This window comes from Bubalus kerabau, chromosome 4 (genome assembly GCF_029407905.1).
Source record: "Bubalus kerabau isolate K-KA32 ecotype Philippines breed swamp buffalo chromosome 4, PCC_UOA_SB_1v2, whole genome shotgun sequence".
NCBI classification, from domain to species: domain Eukaryota; kingdom Metazoa; phylum Chordata; class Mammalia; order Artiodactyla; family Bovidae; genus Bubalus; species Bubalus kerabau.
In genome coordinates, this window is record NC_073627.1 from 170,109,035 (window position 1) to 170,119,219 (window position 10,185).

The following is a 10,185-nucleotide window of genomic DNA, read 5'->3' on the forward strand; positions in this document are numbered from 1 at the left end:
GTAATGTGGAAGACCCAGGTTTGATTCCTGGGTTGGGAAGATTCCCTGGAGAAGGAACAGCAACCCATTCCAATATTCCTGCCTGGAGAATTCCATGGACAGAGGAACCTGGAGTGCTACAGTCCATGGGGTTGCAAAGAGTCAGACATGATTGAGTGACTAATACTTCCATAAGGCTATAGTAATCACAAAAGGGTGGTACTGGCAGTAGAATAAACAGAAAAAAATTCAATGAAAAAAAAAGACAGACTGAAAAAGAGTATATATATACACACACACACACACACACACACATGTATATATGCCATGCATATGACAAAGGTTAGATTATAAATCAATGGGAAGAGAAAGAACTACTAACAAATTATATTTGAGATAAATACAGTTAGAACCAATATGTATTTGTTACATTTGGTTACAAAAACCCAGTATCTTCTCTAGCCAGTTTAAGCAGAAGCATATTTATTGCATAATACTAAATGGCTTAAAGAATTATTAAGAGTACTGCAAAAAAAAATAGAACATGGGCTATATTTCTGGGAATAACTCCTAAAGCCACATGGAGGGTCTAGGCTAAGAGAGTTGGTGCCAAATTGCTAAATTTCTTCTACTATTGCCAGATCTAAAACTGTACAACATTTGCTATTTTCTTTATTGGTAAAATCTTGCAGTATACCTTACCTTTCTCCCCATTCAATTCACTTGCAAAGTCAAGTCTTATACAAGTACATCTCTTTCACAAAACCTAAATCACATCAGAAATACTAGCTACACAGTTTAGTTCAGTTCAGTTGTGTCCGACTCCTTGCGACCCCATGAATTGCAGCATGCCAGGCCTCCCTGTCCATCACCAACTCCGGAGTTTACCCAAACTCCTGTCTATCAAGTTGGTGATGTCATCCTGCCATCTCATCCTCTGTCGTCCCCTTCTCTTCCTTTCCCCAATCCCTCCCAGTATCAGGGTCTTTTCCAATGAGTCATCTCTTCGCATGAGGTGGCAAAAGAATTGGAGTTTCAGCTTCAGCATGAGTCCTTCCAATGAACACCCAGACTGATCTCCTTTAGGATGGACTGATTGGATCTCCTTGCAGTCCAAGGGACTCTCAAGAGTCTTCTCCAACACCACAGTTCAAAAGCATCAATTCTTCGGTGCTCAGCTTTCTTCACAGTCCAACTCTCACATCCATACATGACCACTGGAAAAACCATAGCCTCGATTAGACGGACCTTTGTTGGCACAGTAATGTCTCTGCTTTTCAATATGCTATCTAGGTTGGTCATAACTTTCCTTTCAAGGAATAAGCTACACGGAAGTGAATAAATACTAGGGGACTTTGAGCTTTCCCACATGTGCAGTGCAAGAGGTGCATTGGAAGAGAAATAGATGGTGAGTAGACCAGTTCACACAGACCAAAACAACCCTCAGAGAATTTGCAAATAGAGAACCAAGTTAGAAAGTAGAACAAAATACAGATATATTTAAATATACTGTGACTTGCAATGTGATACATATTAATAGAAACTGGAAAAAGCCCTAATATCTCAGTATGAAATAGCCTAATTATGGTATACATGTGGACTGTCAGGCATCCATTTAAAGAATTAGAGGATAATGAATGATATTAAAAGATATTCACAGTGGGGTCACTGAATTTTAAAATCAGATAAAAGAGTATGAGGAGTATAATTCTATTTTGTGAAATATTCCTATAAACTGTGTTATACTCATTAATAGATATATGTAATATATTCAATTGATGCTCTAGAACAAAACACACACCACACACGCATATTTATTTGGGGAAATAGAATGAGAGTGAAGAGAAAAAAGGTTATACACCAAAATGATAACATTGACTATCTCAGAACAATGAGATTACAGGTTCCTTTTCTTTCTTTTACCTTGTTTATAACTTTAAAATGGATATATAACAACATAGTATCTTTTATTACAAAAGAAGGTTCCTTTTTATAAAGGAAGATAAATCAATATAATTTACAATAAAGATTTTTAAAATCCTAAGTAAAATATTAGCTAAGAAATATTTTTAATAAGTTAACATATAATGAGAATGTACTATTTGACAAGACATTATTCTTAGTGCTTTAAATGTATTAATATATTTATTCTTTATAACAACCAAAGAGGTAAACACTGTTATTTTCATTTTACATGAAGGAACCTAACACACAAAAAAGGTTAAGCGCTAGTTCCCTTTGACAGACAAGGGTTTCGTTTTTCTTCCTTTCGCGGGAAGGTGTAAAACGATTCACATGCTGAAACTCTGAAACCCATTGTGGCTCTATTTGGAGATGGGACTCCAAAGGTATCTTCTAGAAACAGACCAATGAGTCTACAGTGACCAGGTAACAGAAGGAGAATCTCAGGGCAAAGGCCAAAGGGAGGAGAAGGGAGACGAGATCAAGCCCTGAGCCTTTGGAGTGGGAGAACTGACTCCAAGACCCTAGACTACCAGAGAACTAACCCTAGGGAGTGTCAAACAGTGAGAACTCACACAAAGGAAACCACCTGAATACAAGACCCGGCATCACCCAACCACCAGTAGCACGCTGTGCGGGATGCCTCATCTTCACAACAAACAAAACAAAAATACAGCTAACAGTGTTAATGTTGATATCAGTATTTAATGTTAAGTTCTTGTTAGCTAACAATTACTGGGCACCAACATATCAATAACAATTCAATTCAGCTACTTAAGGTGTACCAGTCAACGGGTTTTAATATATTCACATATATGTGCATCCTTCATCACGAATAATTTCGGAACATTTTCATTTTACCCCAAAAAGAAAGTCCACTTTTAGTTGTCACCACCCACCTCCACCAATCACCCTAGACAAAATATTTGACGCCAAATCGATTGTACCTCTGCAACAACCCTGCATGATTGGGACTAATATTCCCCCACACAGATAAAGGAAACGTGAGCCACAGATGGTTAAGAAACTTGCCCACGTTTATAGAACCAGCCAGCAGTAGAATTGGGACTTAAATTAGGCAGACTGCCTTCAGAGCACTTCTCTTAACCATGATATAATGCCACCATCACCACATTATACTACAAAATTAAAATGCATGAACAAGTAGGAATTATTCCAAAAATCAAAACCATACCAAGAAAAAGAAATGTAAAAAAGCAAAATGGCTGTCTGAGGAGGCCTTACCAATAGCTGTGAAAAGAAGGGTAGCAAAAAGCAAAGGAGAAAAGGAAAGATATACCCATCTGAATGCAGAGTTCCAAAGAATAGCAAGGAGAGATAAGAAAGCCTTCCTCAGCCATCAGTGCAAAGAAATAGAGGAAAACAACACAATGGGAAAGACTAGGGGTCTCTTCAAGAAAATTAGATATACCAAGGGAACATTTCATGCAAAGATGGGCTCGATAAAGGACAGAAATGGTATGGACCTAACAGAAGCTGAAGATATTAAGAAGAGGTGGCAAGAATGCACAGAAGAACTGTACAAAAAAAGATCTTCATGACCCAGATAATCATGATGGTGTGACACTCACCTAGAGCCAGACATCCTAGAATGTGAAGTCAAGAGGGCCTTAGAAAGCATCACTACGAACAAAACTAGTGGAGGTGATGGAATTCCAGTTGAGCTATTTAAAATCCTGAAAGATGACGCTGTGAAAGTGCTGCACTCAATATGCCAGCAAATTTGGAAAACCCAGCAGTGGCCACAGGACTGGAAAAGGTCAGTTTTCATTCCAACGCATAAGAAAGGCAATGCCAAAGAATGTTCAAACTACCACACAATTGCACTCATCTCACACGCTAGTAAAGTAATGCTCAAAATTCTCCAAGCCAGGCTTCAGCAATACATGAACCGTGAACTTCCAGATGTTCAAGCTGGATTTAGAAAAGGCAGAGGAACCAGAGATCAAATTGCCAACATCCACTGGATCATGGAAAAAGCAAGAGAGTTCCAGAAAAACATCTATTTCTGCTTTATTGACTATGCCAAAGCCTTTGACCGTGTGGATCACAATAAACTGTGGAAAATTCTGAAAGAGATGGGAATACCAGACCACCTGCCTCTTGAGAAACCTGTATGCAGGTCAGGAAGCAACAGTTAGAACTGGACATGGAACAACAGACTGGTTCCAAATAGGAAAAGGAGTATGTCAAGGCTGTATATTGTCACCCTGCTTATTTAACTTATATGCTGAGTACATCATGAGAAACGCTGGGCTGGAAGAAGCACAAGCTGGAATCAAGATTGCCGGGAGAAATATCAATACCCTCAGATATGCAGATGACACCACCCTTATGGCACAAAGTGAAGAACTAAAGAGCCTCTTGATGAAAGTGAAAGTGGAGAGTGAAAAAGTTGGCTTAAAGCTCAACATTCAGAAAATGAAGATCACGGCATCTGGTCCCATCACTTCACGGCAAATAGATGGGGAAACAGTGTCAGACTTTATTTTTCTGGGCTCCAAAATCACTGCAGATGGTGACTGTAGCTGTGAAATTAAAAGACGCTTACTCCTTCGAAAGAAAGTTATGACCAACCTAGATAGCATATTCAAAAGCAGAGACATTACTTTGCCAACAAAGGTCCATCTAGTCAAGGATATGGTTTTTCCAGTGGTCATGTACGGATGTGAGAGTTGGACTATAAAGAAAGCTGAGTGCAGAAGAATTGATGCTTTTGAACTGTGGTGTTGGAGAAGACTCTTGAGAGTCCCTTGGATGGCAAGGAGATCCAACCAGTCCATTCTAAAGGAGATCAGTCCTGGGTGTTCATTGGAAGGACTGATGTTGAAGCTGAAATTCCAATACTTTGGCCACCTGATGCGAAGAGTTAACTTATTTGAAAAGACCCTGATGCTGGGAAAGATTGAGGGCAGTAGGAGAAGGGGACAACAGAGGATGAGATGGTTGGATGGCATCACCGACTCGATGGACATGGGTTTGGGTGGACTCCGGGAGTTGGTGATGGACAGGGAGGCCTGGCGTGCTGTGGTTCATGGGGTCGCAAAGAGTCAGACACGACTGAGTGACTGAACTGAACTGAATTGAATATCCATTTCCAGTGGGGAAAAAAGATTGAAAAAATTCCTGAACAAGCATAGAAGAATGCTTACACACCATCTCAAGTAGATACAATACCTCATAATGACACAATGAAGTAATACATAAGTAATAAAGAATAAAACATGTCCATTATCATTACCCTAATAAATTTATTCTAGAAGTTTCATCCAGTGCAGTAAGTCAGTAAAAAGAAAAAATTGAAGTTTCTTTTGACAAAGAAAATGCAAAAAATTATTTCTAGAGAATAGATTACATAAGTAGAAAAATACTAGAAAATCAACTTCTAAATCATTTTCAGTAATACAACATTCCAGTAGTCTAAGAAACTTCACAGAACATTATGAAAAATAATACAGGATAAATGTGTGTGGGATTGGCCTGAGAGTCAGCTTAGGGCTCAAATCTGTCTTTCAGCCTGTACAGTCCCTGTAATCATTAAGTCCTGCTTCACCTCACAAGAATGCATCCCATTTAAGATTCTTTACATTCTTTTTCCTTGTTTATTTTGCCCAGAAAAATACTTGAAACCACAATGTTAGGTGGATCATTTATTTTTGTGTTTCAGTATTTCAGCTAGAAGGAAGAGAAGAGGATTTTTCATGAATCTTTAAGTTACAGTGATTTAGACATTTTATTAGTTACAGGATTTATCACCCAAGTGGAAAAAGAAGAACTTTTGCAAAGGAAGAGTGGAAAGGCTAAGGGGCAACAATACATATTCCCTTCTTCCCTGACTTACTAGTTAAAACCTCCAGGAGCGTAGAGAAAGGGCCCTTCCTTTAATCTCCATGTATCTGAGGAAGCTACAGAGTGACAATATCTTGAAACATCTTACAGACTGCTGGCATCACTAGGGATCCAGACTGATGGGAATCCATGGCTTTGCCTGTCCTGGAGTCCAAACGTATCTGTTCAACTAGAGGCAATTAGGACTTTCAAGAGCTTCGAACTAATGAACTTACCAGATATTTTTTTGATAAATTGTCATTTATGCATCTTTATCTCCTCCCTCCCATAAAAGCTTCTATGCTAAGTTGTCAATATATTAATTTACCTTCAGAAACAGATCAATAGCTGAGGTGCACAGGATGAAAATTGACTTGGGGTGAGAACCCTAGTCTGAATCTCAGACTATCCATTTAAACACATGTATAATCTTAGCTGAGCCACTTAACCCACCCCCCCCGCCCCAACCATTCACCTAAAATTATCCTCATAAATGTCAACAATAACCTCCCAGTTTTCAAGTATAATAGATCCTTTTATTAAAAATCTCACTTAAAACTTTCCATGGCTCTGGACCCTGCCGATCCCCTTTCTCCCTTGGGTTTACAGACCTTCACCTTTCTGATTCTCCTCCCATCTGTCAGATGATTCTTCTTATTCATTAGCTCACTTCTCACATCGAGGATCTGACTTCAGCACTCAGTTACTTGGGTTAAAACGCTTTCTCCAGGTAGCCTCATCCAAATTCACAGATTCAAGTCCCAGATCTTTATCCTGAGACCCAGAATGGTAGACAGGATATCTCCACTGGAACAAGCCATAGAGACTTAAAACACAACAGATCCCAGATAAACTAAATAAACATCTACCCTCATGCCTCCCACACTGTCCAAATCTGAAAACAAGTTCCCCAGGTGAGGATGATGCTGCTGGCCAGTGGATGGTTCTTTGAATAGCCAGGTTTGAGAATTAAAGCCTCTTTTTACGGTCCCAACAACCAGACTGTCAAGTCTTGTGAATTCCACCTTGTTAATATCCGTTTACTCCTCCTCATCCCCACCCCGCTGCCTTAGTTCAAGATTTTATGACATCTTCTCTCTACTAATCTCTCTAACACCTTTCTGGACCACGCTAATTTTTCCTCATACTCCTTAACTTTATCAAAGGCAAATCTAAGGCTCTTCATTGTCTCTCCATGGCTCTATAATTATTTCAGCTCCCTTATTTTGTACACCAGATCCTGCATGGTCTGCCCTCATCCTATCTCTAGAACTTCATCTGTAGTCACCTACCCACATTTCTTTGCCCCTCCAGGGATTACCTCTATTTTCCCAAACACATCATGCTGTTCCATGCACACTTGTCCACCAACTCTCTCTTCCTTCTGTTGCAATCTCATTCCAAAACCCTAAGCTTACTCTTCTCTCATCTTCCTAGAACAGTTCATTCATCCCTTTAGCAAAAAGTCTTCCCTTAGCCTCAGTGTGACAGGTTACATTCCTGCTCAAAGTTCTTCACCATTTTGTCCATTGACATTTTTGCCATGGCTTCAGCATGAACAAAGGACTCTAACTCTGAGGGCAGCTTTGTGCCTTCCTTCAGCCAATAACATCGAAGCAGAAATGATAATGGGACAGTTCCTTGTCCGTTTAAAAACCTTCTGACATCAGTACAAGAAGAACATGTCTGACCCTGTTTCCATAGCAGCAGGAGAAACTCATGGAGTCAGACTTCTGCAGTGAGCTGATCCGAGCCCAGCTTTGTCAGCTAACCCTCAGAGGACCCACAGACCTGCGAGATAAGTTCTCACTGTTAAATGGAAGTGAGATTTTGTGGGTGCTTGTTAGGCAGCATTATAGCAATAGATTAACTAATAAGCCAGTGTGGTTTGTCTCTTCTTTGTCCTCTCAGAGCATCCTTGCACACTCTTGTCCTGTTTCTCTCCAAGACAAGAAAGCAAAATGGCCCAGCTGCCAGTATTACCACTAAGTGTATCACAGACTCCAGCCAGAGGGGAAAAAACTCCTCTTTGCATTCTAAGTTGTTTTTGAAGGCCAAGAACAGGGCCTTTCCTGGTGGCTCGGTGATGAAGAATCTGCCTGCCAGTGTAGGAGACGCAGGTTCAATCCCTGATCCAGGAAGACCCCACATGCCTTGGGGCAACTAAGCCAGTGTGCCACACCACTGAGCCATAACTAGAGAGTAGTCCCCACGCCGCACAACTAGAGAAAGCCCACACAGCAACGAGGACCCAGCGCAACCAAAAATAAATAAAATAATTTTTTAAAAACAAGAACACCCTGCCTAGCATTGCTAGGAAGGGTAAACTTGAAAAAATACAGGAAGACTTGAGCTCTCTAGTTTATTAACTCTCTATTCAAAACAATTTTACCCTTGACTTTTACAAGACTGATGCCTACATGTATATGCAAACCTTTATTTATAGACAATAATCAAGTGAATAAACATACTTTCCTGCCATTAAAAAGCTAATTTAACCTTGGTTATTTAGGGATCCCAGCTCTTTTGAAGTGTGGAGTAACTCAAAAAACTTCACAAGCAAAAATACTTTTATTTTCCTAGTTCTCTTATCTGAGCTTGTCCTTGCCACAAGGTCAGGGGCTGGGCATTAGACTCCAATGAGCTCTCAGTATTCCAAAAAGTCTGTATCTTGCAAGGGTGATGATAGCTTGGAGATTTGTCAGTGAGAGGAGAAATCTCCAACGCACTGTTTTGTGGAGATGCTAAATCAAAAAGATCAGTCATGGTCCAAACTCATCACCAAACCCGGATGAATACACAAGCAGAGGACCCCCAGAATGAGTTTGGCATCAGGCACCTCAGTACCCAATTCTTAGAGTCATAAAGCGTCACTGTTGCCTTGCTTCAGGGAGCTAGCCCCAGGCACAGGGAGACTCACGCTGAGATGGACAACCTCTAGCGTGAAACTTGTCATGTGCTGGTGCAAAAATTGTGTATTTGCCGGAGTTCTTTTGTGATATTTGTGCAGTAATATTTAAAGCGGTAGTTATGAAAATGTTTTGGCTGTATGGGACATGCTTCTGATAGAACATCCAATGGAAAAAAAAAAAAAAAAAAAAAAAAAACAGAAAACAAAATGGCTCACACATATTCCTAGAAAACAAACTGGAAAAAAAAAAAAATACATGCCCAAAATAGCTGTTAGACAAGTGAAGCGAAGAGTCAGTTTCAAAATTTCTATTTTTCAAAACAGTCCATGTAAAAACGTAACTCACATAAAGCAGCATCTACAAGTAAACGCTGAAAGTTTAAAAAGTTTCTCAGTGAGCACTGAACCAGAACAAAGAAGCGTGAAGTCTCCCCACAGAGATACTCCTATCAAGGACTCCACTTCTCTCATTTCAGTCGACGTGGTCCCATCTCCAAACTGGGTTGGAGATACATGACTCACTCTCTGGTTTTCAATTTCTGGACTCCACACAGACTGCCATTCTTCCAACACATTGCAATTGAGAAGATGACTGTTTACTTCGATTACATGCCAGTTACAGATTGAGGACTGTTTCTTTTTGTTTTGTTTTGATTAAACACGGGACATACCTGAGTGTTCAGCCGAAGGTCTTGAAATAGCTCATCAGCAAAAGTACTCTGAGTGCTTATACACAGAGACTGGAAACTTCCTTTTCATTTTTTTTGCAGAGGATGAATTTTCAGATTGCTTCTCCAAAGCCAAGCCTTCCTGTTTGGTAGACCCCGTACTATCTGCTCCTGTTCCTGCTTTTTAACAAGCATGAGCGAAAGCAGCTGGTCCCAATCCCATGTAACCCTTCACAGGCTTGATGTTAAAATGGTCCATTAGCGTTTTTATTTAAATTGAACTCACCTGCTCTGTTTGGCTTTGCCTCTGAGGTTTTGTTTGCCAGGAGAGAAATGAATTTTTTTTCAAATACCTGTGAATAGCTCCCCACTGGTATTAAACTGAAGCTATCGAAAAAGAATACTCAATATTGATGCAAATATCCCCAGCATCAATCCCCAGCATCACTTGTCTATAAGACAGAATGTAGATGGCATGGGGAGAGGAAGAAAGCAAAGATATTTTTCTCTTCCAAAGTCAATTCCTTTTATGGGATATCACAAAATTGGCATAATGCTATGTAATCAATACAATCTTTGTGCTAATAGAAATCTGTTCCAAATAACAGATTAGAAGTAATCTATTTACAGAACAACCAGCTTCTAATAACAAAGGAATTAGTATGAGATTGCTGTAGGAATAACAAAACAGCTATTTAGAAAAGAACTTTGCTAAAAAGAGTGCTTTTTAAGAAAAGATTCTCTTTGGGGACTAATGAAAGGAAATAGAGTAAAATCATAAAACAATGGGACAGGAACATGCCTCTCACCCTCCAG

At 39.8% G+C, this 10,185-nt stretch overlaps 1 long non-coding RNA gene across 3 annotated transcripts in view; it reads right to left on the minus strand.

Annotated features, from left to right (window-relative positions):
• Window positions 1-9,588, minus strand: part of LOC129650639 (uncharacterized) — a 69,011-nt gene extending 59,423 nt beyond the window's left edge. Inside the window, exons 1-2 of one of the 3 annotated variants that reach the window (XR_008713908.1) lie at window positions 9,373-9,588; window positions 6,402-6,597 (exon numbers count right to left, since the gene is read on the minus strand). This is a non-coding gene — a long non-coding RNA (uncharacterized LOC129650639). Of the gene's footprint in view, window positions 1-350; window positions 1,197-6,401; window positions 6,598-9,372 lie in introns of those variants that run through there. The other 2 variants (XR_008713906.1, XR_008713907.1) reach the window with 2 other exon arrangements.
• Between the last annotated feature and the right edge of the window lie 597 nt (window positions 9,589-10,185).